Source organism: Rhinolophus ferrumequinum, chromosome 11 (genome assembly GCF_004115265.2).
Source record: "Rhinolophus ferrumequinum isolate MPI-CBG mRhiFer1 chromosome 11, mRhiFer1_v1.p, whole genome shotgun sequence".
In the NCBI taxonomy this organism is placed as follows: Eukaryota; Metazoa; Chordata; class Mammalia; order Chiroptera; family Rhinolophidae; genus Rhinolophus; species Rhinolophus ferrumequinum.
This window is the reverse complement of record NC_046294.1, coordinates 50,193,183-50,215,234: the sequence shown is the minus strand read 5'-3', so window position 1 is coordinate 50,215,234 and position 22,052 is coordinate 50,193,183. Positions and strand designations below refer to the sequence as shown.

Genomic DNA, 22,052 nt, shown 5'->3' with positions numbered 1-22,052 from the left:
AGAGGCAGGCAAATGAAGGCGTCCCCTTTGCCTTTCTTTAATTAAAGGTACTGAGAAGCTACCTATTAGGTGTGACCCTGGCCCGCACTGTCACGGAGGGAGACACAGAAGTAAATCTGACAAGCAGTTCAATCCAACAGGTAACAGACTCTGGCAATTCACATTGGTGGGGCCAAACTAGACAACCCCTCTTGTGAGCGTCGGGAGGTGATGGTAAAGCATAAACTGGAGTTACGTGTGTGATCGCCATGATTCCCACTGGAGCGGAGGGAGCATGCAGGATCCAGAGTCAGAGAGGACCCTGAAGCTCCCCACCCTGTCCAGACTTGAGTCTGATCAGGATTCCAGGAGAATGAGAAGGGGGCCAGGAATCATTTTTTATTAAGTTGACACAGGCATTTCCCGAAGCCACCAGCAATCCCGCCAGCATGGGAAAGGGGCCACCCCAGCTTTACGGCTCCCACTTCCTCCCCTTCTACTTTCCACAGCCATGGCTCCCAGTTTCTCACCTCTCCTCATGCCCCTGCTCCACCTGGCCGGCTCCCTGGAGAGCAGACCCTTTACCTCCTGCTTCACTGAAGCGGGCAGGCCTGATCTGCCTCACCTGCTCCATCCCCACGCTGGGCGTCCAGGAAGTGGAAGAGCTGCCTCTCAGTCTCAGGTCAGTGTCCTCCTCTCCATTACACATACCGGTTACCTCCTCTCTCCCACAGGGTTTTAAGGCCTCCTCTGAAAGACTCCAGCTCTGCCTCCTCCTCCAGCTGCCACCCAAGCATGCACCCTTTGCCAGCTACCCTGGGAAGGGTGGCCCACACCTGCTCCAAGCGCAGCTTGCTCCTGCCTCCACCTCTCCTGGCCTCCCTCAGGCCCGGCTGCGAACCGTTCCCAGGACACTTCTGTCCTGGTACTCCTCTGCCCTCTTTGACCAATCCTTCTTTGGCTCTTTCCTGGGCTCCATCCCCTGCCCACCCCTCACCCTGTGGGTTTTCATGTTCCTCCTCGCAAGCCCACTCGCTCCCTGGGGCCACTTACCTCTCATCCCAAAGGCTGTCTCAGGCTGTGGCTGACTTTGTCACCCCTCCATCCTCCCACCCCCGTCCATTCCCCACTCAACAGACACTCGTATCTAGTCCCGTCCTTTCAGGCCAGCTGGGGCGTGGACGCTTGCCCTGCCAAGTGCCCTGGACCCCCTCGGGGACTCTCCTTGATCTCCTTTGGCAATAAATCGGGCCATAAAGTTTTCCTGGCTGTGCTGGGGTGGGTCCCACTATACATGATTGATGCCACACGGCCATGGGGAGCACCACAGGTCAGGGAGGGAAACAGGCAGGCCGGGTGCCAACAGGAAGCCCTCTGGGTGTTCAGGGAGGGGAGGAGTGTGGCTGGATATGAGCCAAGGCCCCTCCTCCTCCCTTTCATCCCTCACTCCCCTTCTTAGCGCTCTGGTACCCTCCCAATACAGTCCAATTCAAAACTCCACCCAACAGAGCCTCAGCCTGCCCCTCCTGCTCCAACTTAATTATCAGACACACCGTGGGGCTGACCGTATACCAACACTACCGTAGGCTTTCATAGAGATACGCTCCTTTAATTCTTATAGCTTATGAAGTAAGTACTAGTATTGTCCCAACTTTACAGGTGAGGAGACTGAGGCACAGAGCAATGAGTTAGTAATGGCAGAGCCAGGAGGTGAACCCGAGCCATATGGGTCCAGTCTGTGCCCTAACTGCTCCATTGTGTGACTTCAGTTTCTTCCTTCCTGTGTCATTCCTGTTCCCCCAAACATACCGACTTCTCACCTATCACTTGCCTGTTCCCACTTTCATGCTTTTGTGCTCAATGTTCCCTCTGCCTAGAAGACTGTTCTCTCCTTATCCCGACAAATTGTGCTTATTCTTAGAGAGCCAGTCAAGTGTCCCCTTCCCTGGGAAGCCACCCTGGACCCCGCTCTGCCCACCCCCTGCTGTCTTCTGTGTTCACATGGCGCTCTGCACACTCCACGGCAGAAAGCCTTGGCACTTGGGGCTCCTTAATTGTCCCACCCCCAGATGCCCAAAGTTTGGTCCAGGACATTGAATCATTGGTAAATGCAGGATGACCTGAGGGCACAAAGAGACACGAGACTCCATACCCTGCCCTCTACAAGCTTATATTCTGGTGGGACAACTGACCCACAAGCAACCTGTGATCCAAGGGGATCAGTGTCCCCAGGGAAGCACAAAGAGCCTGCAGTGTCACTGGCTCCGATGGATGGAGAATGCTTCCCACCGGGCAGTCAGGCTGGCTTCCCACCGTGGTCAACTTGTGTACTAGCCCTTGAAGGATGAAGAAAAGTCCAGTGGCCGAGTGGGGCCCATGCAGGCAGGAGAGCTGGGGAAAGGATTCCAGGCTGGCAGACGCAGACAGGTAGGAAAGCAGGCCATACTGTGAGGGCCATGATTTCAGCTGAGCTGCCGACCCCAGCAGACGGTGAGCTGCAGGAGGGCAGGGCGCGCGTCTGCTTGATGCTCCATGGTATCCTTGCCAGCACCCAGCGCAGTGCCCGCATCGTGGGTGCATGGTAAGGATTTGTTGGAAGTAGATCTCACGGGGTGTGAGGTCTTATATAATTTGGTGGCTCTGTTAAGGAAGAGGATACCAAATTCCTAATATAAATGTAGGCACAAAAGCGAATGTTCAGTTGTGATGAGCATAGCAAGCTGTGCAACAGACCTGAAGCTGCAGTCGCTTCACAGTTAATCCCCACTCTGGTCAGAAGAATATAAGGGGGGGGGTCAGGGGGGGCACCGGGCTGACAAGGCTAGCCTTTTCTATCTGCCCCAGAGGCCCAGCTTTAGAGCCGCCTCTGAGCCCTCAGTCACCCTCCCAGACAAGCCACCATGACCATGCCTCTGTCACACTGCTTCGTGGGCCTCTCAGCCGCAAAAAGGCCGGATTCTCCCAGGTCAGGAGACTTCCTCCCCCTGGGAAGGTAGCCAGAGGGCAAATGTGGGCGGCTGAGAACTGTTTGCCCGTCACCTCCAGGGGACCCTGGGCCTCAGGGGTCATGGAGGGTCTGTTCTGAAAGCCTCCTTTTCATTCTGGCCTTCTGCTCATCTGACCTGCTCAGGAGGCTCTCGCAGCAGGGGCAGCAGAGAACCGCTTTCTGAGAGCCTCATTCATCTCTCAGTGCTGAGGTCTGACAAGGGACTGCTGCCACTCTGCTGGGGGAGTGGGTGGGGGTGCACTGACGCGGAGGGGCTCCCTGCCCATGGGGCCAACTAGACATGAAAGACGTAATTACAGAGTCTTCAAGCTGAGAGATTCCACACCAAAGGCAGACTTCCTGGGGAAGTGCAGGAAGGTTTCTCAAAGGAAGAGACACTTGATTTGAGAGACGGAGCTATTCATTCAACAATTAATTACTGAGCACATACTATGTATTAGGCTCCAAGGACATAGCAGTGAAGAGGACAGATGGGCATTTGCCCCAAAGTTTCTTCCCTTCAGTCCAGAGCGAACCAGGAATTGACTCAGGAGAGAAAGGGAACACAGTCCCTCAGACAAAGGGAACAGCAGGAACAACAACATAGAAGAGACTGCATCCTGCCTGTGGATGGCACAGAAAGACGTCTGGTGCCAGGGGAGAGGGAAGCAACTGGGAGACGAAGCTCGTTGGGTTGGCAGAGAGCAATAATGGAGGGGCTGCAACCCCAGGCCAGACACTTAGGATTTGATCCTGCTGGCAACTGGGAGGCACAGAAGGTTCTAAACAGAGAAATCATAAGGTTTCGTAGCACCATTACCAAGCTCAACTTATAGGCAAAATAGCCTTCTACCAGCCCTGAGGCCGCAGGCACCAGTGGGAGCTTCCTGGGGCCAACCTCCCCACCCCCCACCCCTGGGCTTGGCTAGGAGAGGGCACCCCTCCAGCCTGGACTTCAGCCTCCAGCTCAGCCCCTTCCTTATTCTTCCAACCAACTTGAAGGCTGTTGCACTCTTAAGAGGGGATAGGACAGAGCCCTGGGTCCAGGCATCACTGAGGATTCCAACCCTTCCTCATGCAGGCCCCACGCCATTTGCCTATTGCGGGCTTTAAGTGTTATCACACTACCTGGTTTCCCTACAAAGCTCTGTCTTTCCCATCGCAATACCTGACTTAAAAACTTCCCAGGACACCCCCTCTGGCAGCCAATGAGTTGGCCTTCAAGACTGAGTCCTCCCCATATCCCTGCTGGGTTCAGGGTCATGAGCAGGCCGCTAACAGAGTTGCTGGCCCTTAGAATAGTCTGAACTCCCTTTTGTTTGCCTCCACTTGCCTCTTCACACTTTTCTCTTCCCATCAGTTCTGCTGTTCCTTCTCTGGGAGCTCCAGCCACCCTGAACTCCTCTGGGTTCTCCAACGAAGTAATGCTCTCCCTCACCTCCAGGGTTTTCTCCAGACTAGCCTTTGCCCAGACCACTGTCCATTCACTTAGGTTCTCTCCTAACCTAGCCAACCCCTACTTCCGAGCCTGCCTGTCACTCCCTCAAGGAAGCCTCTTCCAATCTCCCCAAAATAGGCTAGGGGTCCCCAGAGGCGTTCTTTCAGATTCCATGCCTTTGCATGTGCTGTTTCCTCTGCCAGGAATAAGCCTTCCCTCCGTTCTCTGAAGCCTGGTGCCTGCCCAGCCCCTGATAAGTAGCAGTATTTCTATTGCCCTTACAGATGAGGAACCAGAGGCTCAGAGAGGTCCAGTAACCTGTTCAAAGCCACACAGCTTTGCTCCAGAATGCGGTAATGATGAGCGGATAGACTCTCGTGCCAGCTTTATGGTCTTAGGAACATCGCTTTGCCTCTCAAGTGCTTTGATGTCCCCAGCAGTTGAATGGGGGTATCTACTGCATAAGGTTGGTGTGAGGCTTACAGAAAAGCTGTATTGGGTGGCCTCCATCCCTTTGCTCCCCAGGCCATTTAGTGGCTTTCACATGGCCCCAGAAGCACATTCAACATTCACTCTTTCATACATCAAAACCCTCCATGCCTGCTCTGTGCCTCGCCCTGTACAGGGTGCTGGAGCCTCGGGAGATGTAAATCAGACACAGCTCCAGCCCTAAGGCTGGAGGGGAGGGGCAGCAGAGGGCATAAAGGTCACTCACGCACCTCTGCTCTTGACTTCATATTTTTAAAACTGATAACGACTCTCCTCCCCGCAGAAAAATGTTTTAAGAAAGATCTGCTCTTTATTTTCAAAAACTTAATTTTTCACCGCTTCCTGAAATCTGAATATTTCGCAGCATGCAAAGCTCACCTCCTCGCATTGAGCCCTAGAAGTTGGGGAGGTAGACGACTACTGTGAGAGCTGTGTCCCGAGGGCTCCACTCTCCCTGTTGATTCCACTACCCTGGATAACCCAGCTCGCCTCTATCCAGCTTCTCTCCCTCCCCCGACCCCAGTACCTATCCCATGACTCCCCCTCTCCCACACAAGGCAGTCCCCGGGCTCAGGTCCCAGACAATCCGGTCCTCTTCACCTCTCCTTCCATCCGGGTCCCCACGTTACCCTCCCTCCAGCTCCTCTCTTTAAAGTCCCCCACCCCCCTGCGTGGTCCCCGCTCCAGCCGCACCTCTCCACTATCGGCTCCGCCCTCACGAGGTAGAGTCCACTTTCCGCAGAGCTCCGTTCTTTTCCCACTCTCTCCCCCATTGGCTCCTGCTGGGCCGAGGAAAGGATTCGTGGTCCGGGAAAGGGGCGGGGTTTCGGGCTGACTCCGCCCAGTTCGGGCGGGGCGGCGCCGGCTTGCGCTCAGGCGCTGGGCGGCGCTGCCTCAGCTCTGCTCGGCTGGGGCCGCAGCTCCTGCGGGGGTGGGCGACCGCGTTGACAGCGGCGGGGGTGGCGGCAGCTGCGGCGCGAGGCTGAGCGAGCGGCGTGCGAGCCGGGGGAAGAGGAGGAAGTGGAGCTGCGGTGCGGAGCTCCAGAGTCGGCTGCCGCACGGAGGTCCCCCCGATTTTTCAGAGCGAGCCGAGTCTGGACCTGGGAAGACTTCCCCGCCCGGCGCTGGCGGCCGCTGCTCCTCGCAGGCGTCCTGACCTACCCCGCCTGCCCCGGCCCTGGATTCCGCGCTGGGACGCTCTCAGCCCTGCAGTCCGGCGTGTCGTGGCCGGGCCCCCCGTAGCCCCCGACCCTGATCCAGTGCACCTGGGCGAGACGCTCCTGGCCCACCCTACGGGTCCATGGCTGCGGGCTTCTTCACAGCCTTTCTATAGTGTGTGTCGGAGTCCCCAGCTCTCCGCCCGGGCTTAACGCAGGGTGTCCCCAAGCCCCCGACTGAGTGCAAAGGAGCCCGGACGCCCCCAGCCTCTGTCTCCCCTAGACCAGGACTTTTAGCTGCTTCCGACCCGGTGCTGCTTCGGACTTGGGACGTTGTGAGCTACCGGGAAGCCCCGGCCCGGGTTCAGCGCCCCGTGAGGGGTCCCAGGCGGGCTGGACAGTCGGACGGAGCCGGACCCGGCTGGTGCTGAGAGTCGAAGCTACTACCACTTGCCTTCCTAGGCGAAGGGCTTGGCGCTTGCCCCGAAGAGGACCCAGGGGCCCCTCTGCCCCGGCGGCCGGCGGGAGCCGAGAGCTGCAGGTGAGAGAGCCCCGGATGCCGGGGCTAGGAGGGGCCTCTGACCCCATCCGGGCAGCGCCCGGGCCGGCGGCGGGGGTATGCCAGGCACTAGCTGAGGCTGGAACTGGCTAGGAGGGGGCGCGGGAAAGGGAGGCGGGAAGGGAGAAAACGGGCACTTATCGAGCGCCCATTGTGTGCGGGTCCGCGCCCCACCCTTGCCTGAGTGGTCCCTTCATTAAGGCTCACTAAGAACTCGGTGGGATAGAAGGTGTCCTGTATATTTATGGGCTCTTACAGATGGGGAAACTGAGGCTCAACGGGGTTGAGTGACCCTGCTCTTTTCACTCTGGGGATGAGACTGTGAGGAGGGTGTGAGTGGAGAGGGAAAGAAGCAGAAATTGAAGAGTAAAAGAAAGGAAGTGGATAGCCTCTAGGCAGGAGGTGGGGGAAGGTGTAAAGATGGGGCCCCTGGGGCATCCTAGAACTGATCCTGAGGCTGGAAGGAGGTGGCTTCTCCGGGTCTCCTCCCCCCCAACTCCATGGCCATGTCACATCCCAGGAAAGGTGACCCAGAGTTGAGGGCAGAGGTGGGAAGCTTCCTACTTCCACAGTTCCCCTCCTGTGGGCCCAGGACCAGTGAACAGCGGCCCCTGGCCCTTGCCTGCCATACTCCAGGGTCTCTACGGCCCTCTGGAGGTCCTAAGACGCTGTTTATCTGTTGGGGAACCTCGCTGTAGAAGTCCCCAAGTTGGACGAGATGGACGAGGTGAGTCCCCTCAGCGCTCATCCAGCTCACATTTTTTCACGTTACTAAGGGTGGGGTGGGTATCGGGGTGCCAATTGTCCAAGGTCCTAAAGCAGTGAGTGAGGGGTTGAGCCACAGGTACACTTGAAAAGACATCCTTCAAGGTATCCATTCCACCTCTTCAGTTAGCAACTTCTGGGTGGGTGGCTGAGGTTTTCCCCAGCCCTGATGTGAGGTCAGGGTGACTACGTATGAGGCTGTTGTGAGAGTCTGTGTGGTTGGTGCTGGGGCCCAAGACATGCCAGCAACCCCATAGCCTTTGGCCCAGACTAAAGGTCTGACCTTAGCCTCTCCTGGCAGAGGAACCTGCAAGACGCTGCTGGCCTAGGAGGGGAGGGCTTGCTTTGGGTATCAATGCTGGGGCTGCCAGGGCCGGGGGTGGGGGTGTACAGTCCCAGGTGTCTGGATTCCCAGGCAGGGGCTCCTTTTGCTACCCCCCCTGGGGCAGTGCAGGGAGAGGGGTGTTGTGAAAGAGGGCTTGGCCTGGACTCTGTAGGCTCTTGTTCTGGATTGGAAGGGGGAGGAGACATGGCCCAGGTCTGAGCTCTGTGGCCTTGGCTGGGACTAGTTAACCCCTGCTGTGCCCAGCTTCCTGGAGTCTAGGGGAAACCACCTTGGAAAGCACCTGGGAGGTGGAGGACGCTGGAGAGGTCAGCTGAAGGCTGGAAACTCAGTCCTTGTGGGTGGAGAGGTCGAGGAACCTCAAGAGAAGGTGACTGAGGGGCTTGGGATTCCCCCTCCCCATGTAATCCATGGGGATTCAAATTCTCCTAATAATTCCTGCCTCTAAACAAAGCTCTTCTTTGATGAGATAATTTCACACCTGTGATCTCATTTCATGGTGTGATGGAAGGAACCTGGAGTGTGGCATAACATTATTGGGGAGCCACTTGGGACCTCTCAGATGCATTCATGGCTCCCAGCCTCACCTGTAAAATGGGGTCAAGGCAGGCTGTGGGCTGTGTGTTATCTGTTTAGATAATGGGGCCATCGTATCGAGCACACTGTCAAGTGCTAAAGAGTTTTTGTGTTTGCCAAGACTGGGCTTGTTATTCATGACTACCTTGTGTGGGAAACTGAGGCTCAGAGAAGTGAAACCGCTTACCCAGGGCCTTTGAGTTTGCTTCAGGAACTGAGCGCCACCGGCATACCAGGTGCCCTGGAAGTTACCCAGATGGAGAAGGCAGTGTGGTGACTAGCTCACAATTAATTGGGTGGGCTAAGTGGCACGGGCAGATAGTAGTGAGACAGACCAGGTGGGCAGAAATCCGCTCTGCCTCCCACTGGCCATGTGACATTGGCCAAATCACTCATCAGAGCCCCAGCTTCTTGTCTATACATTAGAATTCCTCCTTTATGAGGTTGTTGTGAAGATGAAGTGGGATATAAATATACAGTGCTTGGCCAAATATCTATTTCTTTCCCTATAAGGAAAAGAAACTTAAATTTTTACCAGAAAATATGGGAAAATTCTCAGACTTGCCTTAGAATGCAGGCTACTGTTGCCGGCGCACAGACCTAGGCTTGCTCAGATGGGACTCCTGTGTGTCAGGCTCCCCTGTGCCACTTTCCTGGTCTCATAGCCCTCTAGAATCTGCTCGGGGACCCTGGTAAAGAATCTGGATTGTGACCTCCCACCCCAGGGCCAGGGTTGGGGGGCACTGGTGTTCATTCCCTCTGGCTCATTGTCTGATCTCCCTTAGGCACAAAGGTGCAGTGAATAATTTATGGGTCCCCTCATTGCTGGGAGGCAGGCTCAAGGAAATTGCTCTGTGCCCAGCCGAGTTTCTGAACCCTCTTCCTCACCCTCCCACCCCGAGGAGGTGGATAGTTCCAGTTAGTGCCATAAGAAGTCTTGGATATGGGGAGAGGGAGGCAGGATGGGAAGAAAGTGACCTATTGTTAACCCTGGCTCCCTCCTGTTGGAGGGCCCGGTGGACCCACAGGAAAGAGTGGAAACCAAGCTAGCTGAGTGAGGGTCTCTTGAGTCCAAACAGGTAATGAGAAGTGGCAGGGCGAGGCCCTCGAGGACTGGAGTAAGCCTGGAAGGCTTCATCAAGGAGGAAGGTGTCTGGCTGGGGCTAGAGGCAACTTGCTGTAGACATCAGTTCAAAGGTTGAATCCTGGCTGTGTCACGTACTCACTGTGAGATTATACACTGTGAGATACCTGACCCTGCCAGGCCTCCGTTTGCTCCTCTGTAAAAGGCGAGGAGTTATGGGTGACTGTGAGGTCATATATGTAAAGCACGTGGCACGACAGGTACTCAGTGAAAGGGTACTTCATCGTGCGTGTGAACCACGGGTGAGCTCACAGCAGGGGAGACGGAATGGGGTAGTGAGCGCAGAGGTGAGGAGGATGCCAGGGTTGGTTGGGTCAGGGAGAGGTGTAGAGAAGAGGGGTGAGTGACAGATGGTTAGAGGACCTTGAATGTCAGACAGAATTCACATTTCAGAAAGCGTCGTGGAGTGCCCACTCCAAACCTTCTGTGGCTCCTTCTTGCCTGTAAGATGGGGACCAGGACCCTTTTTGGGGTATTCAAAGCCCTGCCCACTGTAGCCACTGCATGGACCCCTGGCTCATTGCTCATCCCTGTCTCCTAAACACACCACATGTGGACCTATCGCTCCCCCTATGCTTGTGGGGTTCCTCTGATCAGAACCACCATCCCTGCCTCTTTTCTGTTCACCCCTCCACATGTCGAGGCCCAACTCCAGTTATAAATTACCCAAGAAACATTCCTGAATTACCCAACCCTCTGGTCATACTGCCTCGGACTCTTCAACACTTCACAGTAATAAATAATACCCACCATTGCATCCTGTTTTACAGATCGTAGAATGCATCCTCATACCCATTAATAATACTATGGTGATGGTACTGAGAATAGCTAAAGCTTTGAGGACTTGTCATGAGCCCAGCACTGCTAAGCGCTTTACAGACACTCATTCACAACTCTGGGAGGTAACTGTTGTCACCTCCCAGAAGCGGGGGTTCAGAGAGGTGCGTTGTCTTGCTCAAGGTCACACAGCTGGACAGTGGGGAGTGAGGAGTCAAGCCTGAGCTCCTATCTGTGACTAAACAGACAACTTCATAGCTTTTAGAAGCTATCCTGTCTCCTCAACTCTGCCGCAGCATCTTGAGAGCATAGTTTGCGTGTGAAAAGCCTGGAAATGAGCCTTCTTCTCCAAGGCTGAGAAAGGCAGTGCTGGGGTGAGCAGGGGACCCAGGAAGGAGCACTTGGCCTGGCATCCAGGGCTGTGTGACTGGGGTGAATCAGCCGCCCTCTGTGGTTCTGTTTTCCCACAGGTGAGTGGGGTGGTGTCCTGGCTCTGGGAGCGCCAGCTTCTGCAGTGTCCTTTGCGACCCTGGAAGGTAGAGGAGGAGACCACAGCCTCAGGGCCAGAGGATGTGGTGCGCTGGGTGGCTGTGATTCTTGGCCTAGTTGCTGTCTGGGCCAGCAGGCCCTGTAGTTAGCTGCTACTTTCCCGAAGAAGGGTGGTGCCCTGGATTGCTCGCAGCATGGTCATTAGCTGGGCAGAGAAGACTCTGTGATTGGGAGCCTGCTGGGCCAGGCCAGGCCAGCAGTGCTGGAGGCAGGCTGGCCTGGCCACAGTGGGGTCATTGGCAGGGCAGCTGGCAGGGAAGCCGCTGCTCCTCCCTCTGCAGCCTCCAAGGCGGTGGCAAGTACCCACTGGGCACCAGAGCTTTGTAGGCCAAGGTGTGGCTGTCCTCATGTTGTGGTGGTTGTGGGAGTGGAGCAGCGAGGAATCTAGCCCGGCTCGAAGATGCCTCCTCCAGGAAGCTTCCAGGATCCCCTCCAAGCAGGCAGAATCCATCCGTCGTCCTCTGCAGACCCATAGCCCTCACTTACTGACTGCGGTCTGTGGGTTGGGGGCTGTGTAGGTCTGCTTTCCTCTGTACTCATAAAATGGGGCTGATAGTAAGTGTTGTGTGGGTTAAATGGGACAATGGGAGGGGGGTGCTCCGTCAGCCTGAGTCCACTTGCCCATCCTCTTGGTAGCCTTGTGAACGAGGGACTCAGTGGGAAGCTAACTGAAGAGTCCAGCTAGTGCTGCCAGGAGGGAGGGTGTGCCAGGTGACAGGGAGGACCTCCCGGACGAGGACGCTTTGCTGTCTCTGGAGGACTGTGTCAGATGGGGTTTACAGAGCTGTGATTCCTACCACCTTCCCAGTGAGCAGGCAGTTGAGAGACATGGAAGACTTTGAGCTACGCTGAGGGCAGGGAGCAGGATGTCCAGGGACCAGGCTATTCTCAGGCCTTAGCAGCAGGAGTGACCCAATTGAGAGGAGCCGTCTGGGTCCAGCTAGCAGGTGCTGGGCAGAGTGGGCAGAGGGAGTCCTTCCTTAAAGGGAATTACTGTTCATTTGGGCATGTGTTTCTCTCTCTCTCTCTCTCTCTCTCTCTCTCTCTCTCTCTCTCTCTCACACACACACACACACAATGTGACATGATTAGAGATTTTGGTCTGTGGTGCAACCAGACATTAAATAAACACATAGATATAAAACTTCCAAATTGTAAAGAGTGAGCTCCTGAGGTGGGGACTGGTCGTATCATTGTCTGTGGATGGTGGTGTAGGGTAATGCTCAAATCACAGCCTGAATGTACACACTAGCCGTATGACTTGGACAAATGATTTAACCCCTCTGGGCCTCAGCTTCCCTATCTGTAAAATGGGACGATTATAGCACCTACTTCATAAGGTTGTGGTGAGGATTAAGTGAATCATACTCGTACATGTAAAGCACTCAGGAAAATACCTGGCACTTAATAAATACTCAATGCACGTTAGCTGTTGTTGTCTATACCTCCAGCACCTAGCAGAGCACCTCAAAGAGAAGAGGTGCTCGGGAAGGACATATGGAATGAATCCCAGAGAAAGGGCAGCTGCTCTGTGCAATGATTGAATGGGTGGCCCAGTGAGGAGGGGAGGACACAGAAACAGTGACAACAGAATGTGTCAGGGAAGTCCAGGGACTGGGGTGTCCAGTACTGGGTGGGGAGGGAGTCAGGAAAGGCTTTCTGGAGATGAATTTGAAAGTATTCTTTAACAAACGCGTGTGCATAAGTGAACATACACACACCTTGCACCTCAGCACTGCTGTGAGGTCCGTGCTAGGAATGAGCTCAGAGGGGCAGGGTTCCTGTCTCAGGACCGCTGGCCAGGGTAGAGCTTGGGCAGACCCCAGGTCTGCTGGACTCCACAGGCCTCCCTCTTCTCACCGCTTCACGCTGTCTCGCCATCTGTGACATTCTCCTTTGAGGGCACAAGGAAGGCAAGAAGGCAGGCGGAGAGGAAGTATGGGCCGCAGTCTGATCATCCCAGCTCTTCCCAGGCCTGGGACCAAATCTCCTCCAGGAAACAATAAACAGGCCTTGCTAAGAGTTCTTTCATATTCTTGCTCCCGAGGCACACCCGCCAGCAGAGGTGGTCTTCCAGCATGAATCCTGCAGCTGTTTAGCTTTGAATGAGAGGACTCGATTATTAAAAAAAACCCGTCACGTTGAATTCCTCTCACCCTCCCACCAAAGAGGCTCAAAAGAAAGTTTTTTTTCCACTGACAAGGGAGCCAGGACCCCCCAAGTATCTTAAAAGGGGTCACCCCAGAGGCGTCCTAAAGTCAGTGTCCCCTTGTGCGGCTTGCACTTGTGGCTGGCTGTGGGCACTTGAGGACACAACCTTGTCCAGTACATTTTGCCTGGTTTTTGCCCCTCTTGTCAAATGGGGCCAGAATAGTAAAGCTCTTTTCTCCTTCAGGACGTGTGCTTGGGGCGCTTGTGAGGTGGGAGAGGCTTCGGTGGGCAGCTGGGCCCGTGGCTGTCAAACTTTGCTGCGCACATTAGAATCATTTAGGAAACTTGTAAAAGTCCTGCCTGGGCCCCTCCCCACCTTCCCAGCAAGACCCAGGCATCGCTACTGTGTCAAGCAGCCCAGGTGACGTCAGCGGGCAGCCAAGACTGAGAATCCCTGGCTGCCTTTTGCCACATGCCTCCTACAGCACCCGCAGGATGCTACCTGCACGTCTCCACAACCAGGAGCTCCCTGCCACCTCCTCTGTGGCACTGCTCTCCCTGGGACCTCCCTGCCTGGAGAAGCAGGGATGGGGAAAGACTTTACAAGACAGTACACCTAGGTTCCAACAGTTCTCTGCACGAGTGTCTTCTCTGAGCCTCGGTGTCCTCATCTGAAAATAGAAGTCACAACAATCTCTCTCTGAAAGGGCCACAGAGACCAAACGAGGCCGCGCACAGAAAGCAGCAGCGCGGTGCCTGACACGTCAGCAGTGAGCGGTAGTCGGTCACAGACACAGGCAGAGCCAGGCTGGACTCAGGCCCCGGCCTCCCCGCACAGTGCCATTTCTCCTGACAGAGCCACGTGAGGCTGGGTCTCGGAGATGGCTGGTGGAGGGAGGGTTCAGCACCCAGTCTTGGGGCCCTTCCCTGTCCCCCTTGTCTCTTAAGAGATAAGACAAAGCAGCAAGCATTTTGTTTTGCTTGGTTTTGTTTTAATGGCCCAAGTGTCAGCCTCTCCCTAACAATGAAGCCTTGTCTGAGACGGCTTGTTTTTCTAACCGGACACCCAACTGCACCGCCCGCTTGGGGCCCCGTCCCACCTGGGAGAGCTGAAGAATGTCAGAGGGCTCTTTTTTTTTTCTTTCCATCCAGGGGAGGGGACTGGGGAGACACTAGAGGCCTCTGTCTGGCCCTCACCAATAATTGACCCTGCTTGCGTTAGCGGCCTCTGTTGGAAGCTAGTTCACTAAAATTATTTCAAGGTAGTTACCAGGATAGGTTTGGGAGGCATCAAAACTTGTGTTTGAGTCCTTTGTCACTTACTGGCAGTATGACCCTAGGCAAGTCATTTCAGCTTTTTTAGCACCAGTTTTCTCTTCTGTAAAATGCGTAAATAGGATGTACTTCCTTGGGTTGTTCTGAGAAGTGAATGAAACGCTTGGTGTATAAAGCTCAGTGCCTACCCTACAGTGAGCGCTCAGAAACCAAGCTTGTCCTCCTTAGGAGCTGAACTCTGCCCTGCCCCTCCCTTGGCTGCCTGGGTTCTGCTCCCTGCGCCCAACCTGCTCCCTGTGCTGGGCCAGGCCCAGGCTGAGAGCGTAGAGGCCTGGGCATCCTGCAAACCACTTTTCTGTAATCACTTGTTGCCTGCATGTGTAGAGGAGGCTCTGAGGGCTGTTGATGCAGTGCTTGGTCTGCTCTGCTCTGCTCTGGCCCAGCCAGAGAGCACGTACCGGCCCAGGGTGAACTGCTGAGGCCATAGAGGTATAGCAGAGAAACAAAGGAGAGTACAGCACCAGGGCTAGCAGCCCCTGGGAGCAGTTCCGGCCCAAGAGGAAGCTGCACAGGGAGGAAGTGGTCAGCTCTCTGGACAGGGGTTGTGGCCTGCAGTAGAAGGAACCTGTCCACCCAGGGGATCTAGGGGGCAATAAAACCTCAACTAGCTCTCTTCCTCCCTCCAGTCTCCCTTTGGGGCTTCCTATTGGGTGAATCGACCCAGAAGCCAGAAGCATGGGGCCCAGTGCCGTCCATTAGGTTCAACCTCTGGGGCACCAGGCAGGACGGAGAAGTGGACCTGGAAAGGCAAATAGGAGGCATTCCTGTCGTCTGTTGTTACTTGGGTATACCCGCTCTGGAGGGGGTCTCCACTCCTACCCCAAAGACAAGCCGAAACATTCTAACCACCCCTGTCCTCGGAGAGGAGTTCTGGGGTACACATCTTTCCATCTCTGCCTCTCCAGAGGTGCCTTAGCACCCTTTCCTTTCCGGACTGGTGCCCAGGCCTCTGTCCACCATGCCCACCACTGTCCAGCTTCGCCCCCACTGGTCCTCAGAGGCCCTGGTTGTGAGTTTTCTCCCGCCCGATCAGCTGAACAACCCGTGTCTCTGTCCGTCTTAGGCAGAGTGAGCAGAGTTTAGAACACAGGCTCTGAAACCAGGCTTTCTCCTGAAATCCTAACTCCACCGTAATGTGGCTGGGGAACCCCACGGTGTGCCCCTTAATCTCTCTGTGCCTTGGTGTTCTCATCTTTGAAGTGGAGAGAGCAGAGAGTTCCTCAGAGGGTTGTTGTGAAGGCCAAGTGAGTCAATCAGTGTACAGTGTTTAGGACGGTGCCCGGCCAGCAGGAAGTGCTCAGGAGGTGATAGCCTTCGCCGTCACCACCTGTGAGACCGCGGGAGCCCAGATGCACCGCGTGGCCAGATCATTAGTTTGAGGATGGGGACTGTTACTGCCCTCAGTCTAGATTCTGCGCCAGTGAGGAGGCTCTGACATGTTCCCAGTCTTGCCACATGGTAGACACTCACCTGTCAGCTCTTCCACCCCCCCGGCCCCCAGTCCTGTCTTGCAAACCGTCTCCTGTGGGAAGCGGCCTCTCACTTTATCATAGCAAGCTGCAGTTTCCCCATCTGTGAAAGAAAGCAGTTGGACTAGACATCCCCAAGTTCTGCCCCTAAGTCTGCGCCTGGTGCTGGGAGGAAAAGGACTCAGGTTGTCCTTACCCTGCAGGAAGGAGACCTGGAGGCTGGGAGGGTGGGAGTGGTCAGGGCACAGTCCAGTTTTCTTCCCCACAGGCCAGGATAGGCAGCCATGAGGAGGAGCTCCGAGGGGAAGGAGAGAAATCAGGGAGAACGGGGCGTTTGAAATGAGTCTTGAAGGTAGGCCAGGACCGCACTGGTCTAAATTGGACGGGAACGGCATAGTAGGAAGGGGGAAGAGTAAGCACGAGGCAAGGAGGCGTGGCCCTAGGGCTGCAGCAGGGAATGGGGGCGTGCTGCCCTCAGGGCACACAGCAAGCCCTCAAAGGTAGAATGATGTGGTGGGAAACATTTAGTTTCTAGAAGCGGGGAGGCTTGGGTTTGAATCCTTGCTCTTTCTTACTGGTTCTTTGGGCAAGTGGCTTGGCTTCTCTGACATTTCATTTCGCCATCTGTAGAAGGGGGGCCAGCCCTCACAGGGCTGGGGCAGTGCCACGCAAGGTACTGAATGTGGCTGGAGGACTCAGGCTGCCTGCCTCTCCAACGTGGGGCTGCAGGGACCTGCCTTGGTCCATGCCTCCTCCCCCAAATCAGGCTGCAGGTGGCTTCTCAGGTGGCCTTGCCAGGGACAGCCTTATCTCTGGAGTGGGGTAAACGTCATGGGTAGGCTGGTATCAGGTGAGCTCAGGTGCGCCAGCTATGAGCTGGCCCTGATGTAGCCACCTGACATGCTCTTCTTAGAGCCGGGTGGCCATCGGCAGCTTGGAGGGTCATTCTTGGGCCCACATCAGCCTCTGACCCCCAGAATGGGCCATGCTGCCCTGAGCTCAGGCAGCACGCAGGAGCCTATGAAGACCAGGTAAGGGGAATGTGAGGCCAGGAAGGCCATGCAGGGGTTCCTGGGCAGCCCGTGATGGGGGCCTGGGCCTGGGCTTTGGGGAGATGGGTTGGAGCACATCGCACAGAAAGCCTCTGTGAAGCCCCCAGGGTATGATGTCTTGGGGGGTTAGGCCTAGAATGCAGAGCCCTTTCTTTGTAGCTCGCCACTGCTGAGCGCTCCCTCTCCTCCCTGACAGGAATGTTCTGGCTTCTCCAGCAGCTCACCCAGGGTGTCTGAGGAGGAGCCGTGATGTGGGTGGCTGTGCGTTGATCCTCAGAGACCTTCTTGGGAAGGGAGGTGTGTGGGTTTCTCAGTCAGTCCTGGCTTTGAATTCCAGCTCTGCCTCTTTTGAACAGAGCTTTGAAGACATCGGGCAAGTCCCTTAACCTCTCTGAGCCTCAATTGCTCACCTGTAAAATGAGAGCGTAACACTTACCTTTTAGGTCTGTTTTGAAGCTAAACTGATGTAATGGATGAGATAGCATCTTGTATTTTGAGGAGACTCCACAACTACCATCATCCTGCTCCCTTTCTCTGTGTACTATTTTAATAGGTAGGAAGTTCTTATGTCTAACCTAAATCCATGATGCTGCTTCTGGAACCTCCTTCTCTTCTTGACCGAGCCCATCGTCTATGCAGATGGACCCCATCAGTCAGTACCTGAAGTGAGCGAGGCAGGAAATGGAGCAACTGGATGTTGGTTTCGCCGTGTGGCTTGGGGGCCCAGCTGTCAGTGGCCAGCATCTGCTGATCAGCGTGGAGTGGCGCTGGTGCATCATCTTGACTGTTTACACTGCTCTTCCGCTCTGTGCTCTAAAGGGATGACTCTGGGGCAATGGAGAGAGAGAGCCCTGGGTTGGGCCTAGGCCTGGGTCCCAGCACCCACTTGACCCTGTCTTGCTGTGTGGCCTGAAGCTAGTTGGCAACCTCTCTGAGCCACAGTAGGCCTGTGAGGATGCCTGGGCCCCAGCGCCCGGTCTCCCCAGTGAAGGTGTATACATTTCAGCTGGAACACCCTTTTTCTTCTTTTCTATTTTTTTTACTTTTATTTATTTTAAGTGTGTTCTTCCGGACCCATCAGCTCCAAGTCAAACAGTTGTTTCAATCTAGTTGTGGAGAGCGCAGCTCACCCTGGCTGCAGGGATCGAACTAACAACCCTGGTGTTACGAGCATGGTGCTCTAACTAGCTGAGCTAACCGGCCACCCCTGGAAGACCCTTTTCTACCTCTCCCCCACCTGGGCCCCAGCCAGCCTGCGAAGCAGGCAGACAAGTGTCCTGCTGCTGGCTGGTGGTGGTAGGAGCTGGGTCTACCTGTCAGACCAGGGCTCCCATGGGCAGGTGGTGAGTTGGGATCCCTGTTGCGTGGGGCAGCACCTTCCTCCTCAGACCAGGGATTTTGAGAGTTTGAATCTCCTCCTCCACACCCAGCTGAAGTCATCCAACTCAAGGGCAGTGGAGTCCCTTGTTGGAATAGCTCCTTTCCCACGTGAAGTGTGCTTTAATCCCTCATTTTGTGCGTGGGAAACCCAGGGCTCGGAGAGATGAGACGACCGGCCTGAGGTCCCACAGCCTGTCAGTGGGGTGCTGGGGAGCCCCCATGGGCCGTGCCGTCTGGGGGCAGAGCACAGGGGAGCCAGGTGGTTATGAGCCAGGCAGTTTTCTGGTCTGAGGGGGAGACCTGTACGCTGGGGGGATTAGCTGGAGCTCTGAGACAGTCGGGTTCCTTGCCCTGGAGAGAAGTTGGTTTCAGGAACACAGGAGGTGGAGGGATCAGGAATCCAGGAGTTCTGGGTTGCGACCAGTTCTGAATGCCCCTGTGAACCTGAGTGTTTGGTTTCGTGGAGGAATCAAAACTTCTTTCTTGTTGGCTTTGGACACATAATAGTTTACCTTTTATAAAGCATTTTGATATCCATGATGTCACCAAATCTTCATGGCAATCTGAGAGGTGGCATGGGACTTGTTTGGGAGGGCAAGGATAGTGTGAGCTCTGGAATCAGACAAACCTGGTGTTAAATTCAGCTCCCACCAACTCTCTAGCCTCAGGCAAGTGAGTAACCAGCTGAGCCACAGTTTGCTCATCTGAAAGGGTCCATCATTCCCCACAACAGATAGTTAGCAACAGCTGTCTTGCTGGCTGCTCACATTAGGTGAGATAAGGCCTTAACCACTGATCCAGTACCTGGTGCCATGTAGTAGTTTTCATGATTTTTATTATCAGCCCACTTTCCAGATGGGAAGGCGGAGGCTCAGAGAAGGAAGTGACTTGCCTGAGGTGAGGTAGTGATTTAGCTTGGTCCTCCAGACTCCCTGTCTCTGGCTTTTCTCTCCAACACCTCCCTCTCTGTCCTTGAGTGACCAAGCGACCCGACACCTCATGTATCTAGTCTTCACAGAGTGATCCTGTCTGAAGAGGCCTTGTGCCCTCATGTCCGTCCGTGCCTAACAGCACTTGCCTGGCACACAATAGGCACTTTAGAAATGTCTGTGTAAGTCGTATTATTTTTCCAGGCAGCTAAGGCTTGTGCCCCTAAGCCTTCCTTCTGCTCACTATCCCCTTTAAAAACAACCCTTTAATCGTTTTGGTTGGAAACCTTTGTGAAAAGGATTGATCACTTCCTTTCCCTGCACAATGCTGACCCAGTCAGCCTCTCAGGGATGGGCCTTGGGAACACTGACTGCTTTGCTGGGAGTGCCAGGACCTGTTGGCCCTCACACCCACTGACTCCGGCTGCTGCGGCTGTTCAGCAATAGTTTCTGCCTTTGCCAGTTTCTGGCTCTTCTCACCCTGATCCTTCATTCTGCTGCCCACAGACCACCCTCCAGCAGCCCGGAACCAGTTTCTTCTCCCCTCTTGCATGTGTATGTGGTTGTGTGCATATGTGTGTGTCCTTCCTAATCTGCTGCTTCCACCAGTTGGGGACTGAGAAATGGGATAATTGAGCTTGCGAATTCATGCCTGTTCAGCCAGCCATTGTTGATCCTGGGTCTTGCTAGGGATTAGTCTGCCCCACCATCCATCCATCCATCCTAATTGAGGACCTCTGCAGTGGCTTGTGATCAATCAAGACATGATGACACACCCTCCTGGCAGTGCAGGCAGGGAAATAATGATGTACATAGCAAATGCCAGTCCGGGATTTTACCGTTTGTACTCTGCCTCTGCTTCCATCACCACAACGAATCTTCACAACAGCCCTTGAGAATAGTATTATCCCTGTTTCACAGACGATAAAAGCATAGCTCAGCAGGATCAGGTCCCCTATCCAGATGCCAGCAGTGAGCCCAGTATTTGTCATTGGAACTGAGGTCTCCAGCCTGGCCTGTTATCTGTTCCCTCTTCTCTGCTCCATTTGTGAGCTGTATGATGCCCCATTCATTTTCTGCTTCTGTCACAAAGGATCGTTATTGGTGGCTTAGGTCAGACCTCTGCCTCTGTAAAATGGTCAGTGCAAGGAAGTGTGGCCTTGGCTGGGTGCCAGCCACCAAGGCCCTAGACTGCACAGACCTTGCTCTGCAGTGGACCTGGGCATGCCATCTAGTCCGCACTTCCCAGACTGTGTTCGGAGGAGCCCTAGTTCCCTGGAATGGTAATGAGTCCAAGGACACATAGCCATCCAGGGTCCAGAAATGCTAGGTTACGTAAGTCACAGCAGGACTTCCCAAGGCCTTTAATTTGTCGACATGAATTAGGGATCCCTGACAGGTGGCACAGTGTGCAGCCAGCCTTCCCCAAGCTTGTTTGAACATGCAGCTCCTTTGTCACACGCATGGTCTGGGGCTAATAGTCTAGAGAAAACACTGCAGGAAGAGCTGACTAGGAAACCCTCACTGTCCCACTTTGCACACAGAAGCCTCCAGCTAGAGCTTGTTTCTTGACCAGGGCTGTTTGCATTTTGAGAAGATCACAGGGAGCAGAATTTAGCCCCAGGGAAGAATTGATAATAACGGTGGAGTTTCAGGCAGCAGGGAAAAGGGGAAGGTGAGGAGATATTTTTATTCTTTCATCCACCAAAGGAAGGAATCTCAGACATCTACTGTGTGCCAGGCACAGAGCCAGCATTTGGAAATGCCAAGAGGCATCTGACTAAGAACCTTCCATTTCATTTCTCCGTGCCCACTAAGGGTTTTTAAAGAAAGACAAATACAAGCCTTAAAAGGAAGAAATGAGTTTTTAAATTGTTCTGGGTCTGTGTGGTGGTGGGTGTGCGACACATTTACTCAGTTCAGCAGAGCTGTAGTCCCGGGTGCTAAGGGGTGTGTACGAGACAGTTCCAGGAGCAGTGACCCTGGCAGACTGCACGGGTGTTATACGGGAGGTTAGGGAGGTTAGCGTGTGGGGAGGCTCTGAAGGGGGAGGGAGGGAGGGAGACCTTCCCTGGGATCACCCAGAGCTGAGGGGTGGGGAGAGTAGGGGAGGGGGGAACCGGATTGAGGCCCTGCAAACAGGGCAGAGGTTACCGGTGGAGTATTGGGGGTGGGCAGGCTCAGGCCAGCTGGGAAAGGCATTCTTGGAAGAGCAACAGCAGAGCAAAAGTATAGTGGTAACAACAGGTGGGTTACATCTTCAGGACTCGGTAAGGAGCCTGGGGTGATAGGGACAGAGGGAGGAAAATGGGGGGGCAGTCTTTTGAGATGGGCTGGAGAGGTTGGCCGGGGCACCTCCTAAGGGTCCAAACACCAGCTGAGTGGGTGCCCACCTGACTGGGAGTGCCTTGAAGACCAGACCGGTGGCCACAGTACCTGGCTGGCGCCTGGTAGGAAGACGGGACTGTTCCCCTAGAAGACCTTGGACATATCTATCCCGCCTCTGAACCTTGAGTTCCTCGTGCTCGCGGTTGGACAAGGTCACCTAGCACATCCCTTCCAGCTCTGAAGGGCTCTCAGGAATTCTTGCGTGTGTGTAGGGGAAGACCAGACCGTTTCGCCCCCAGCCTCCAGGTCTACTGGGGTGCCCTAGTGGACCCTGGGTAGGGGGCAACCTGTTTGCTGGGGCGGCTGTCAGGCCTGCTCTGCTAGTGGAATTCGCTCTTCTTTCTCTCGTCCTTCAGCAGTGGCCCGCTGAGCTCAGGATGAAGTGCCCTGATGTCCTCTCTGTCCTCGCTGATGGCTCTGCCAGGGCCCCAGACTGTGATTTGGGGGAGAGGGGAGTGGAGCCAGGCTGGGGTTGAGGGTTGTGTGCGTGCAGCAGCTTGGTGCAGGGTGAGAAGTTCTGCTTCTTCCTTCTCTGTGAAAATGGGTAAGTTACTTAACCTCTCTGAGCCTCAGTTTCCTCATCTGT

The 22,052-nt window shown here is 55.0% G+C and overlaps 1 protein-coding gene across 10 annotated transcripts in view; it reads left to right on the top strand.

Annotated features, from left to right (window-relative positions):
* Window positions 1–5,782: 5,782 nt before the first annotated feature.
* GDPD5 (glycerophosphodiester phosphodiesterase domain containing 5) overlaps window positions 5,783–22,052 on the top strand; it is an 89,616-nt gene continuing 73,346 nt past the window's right edge. For 3 of the 10 annotated variants that reach the window (XM_033120469.1, XM_033120468.1, XM_033120472.1), the window contains exon 1: window positions 5,785–6,590. The gene's annotated coding sequence lies outside the window, so the exon portion shown is untranslated. Of the gene's footprint in view, window positions 6,591–7,160; window positions 7,336–16,715; window positions 16,749–22,052 lie in introns of those variants that run through there. The other 7 variants (XM_033120467.1, XM_033120463.1, XM_033120466.1 and 4 more) reach the window with 5 other exon arrangements.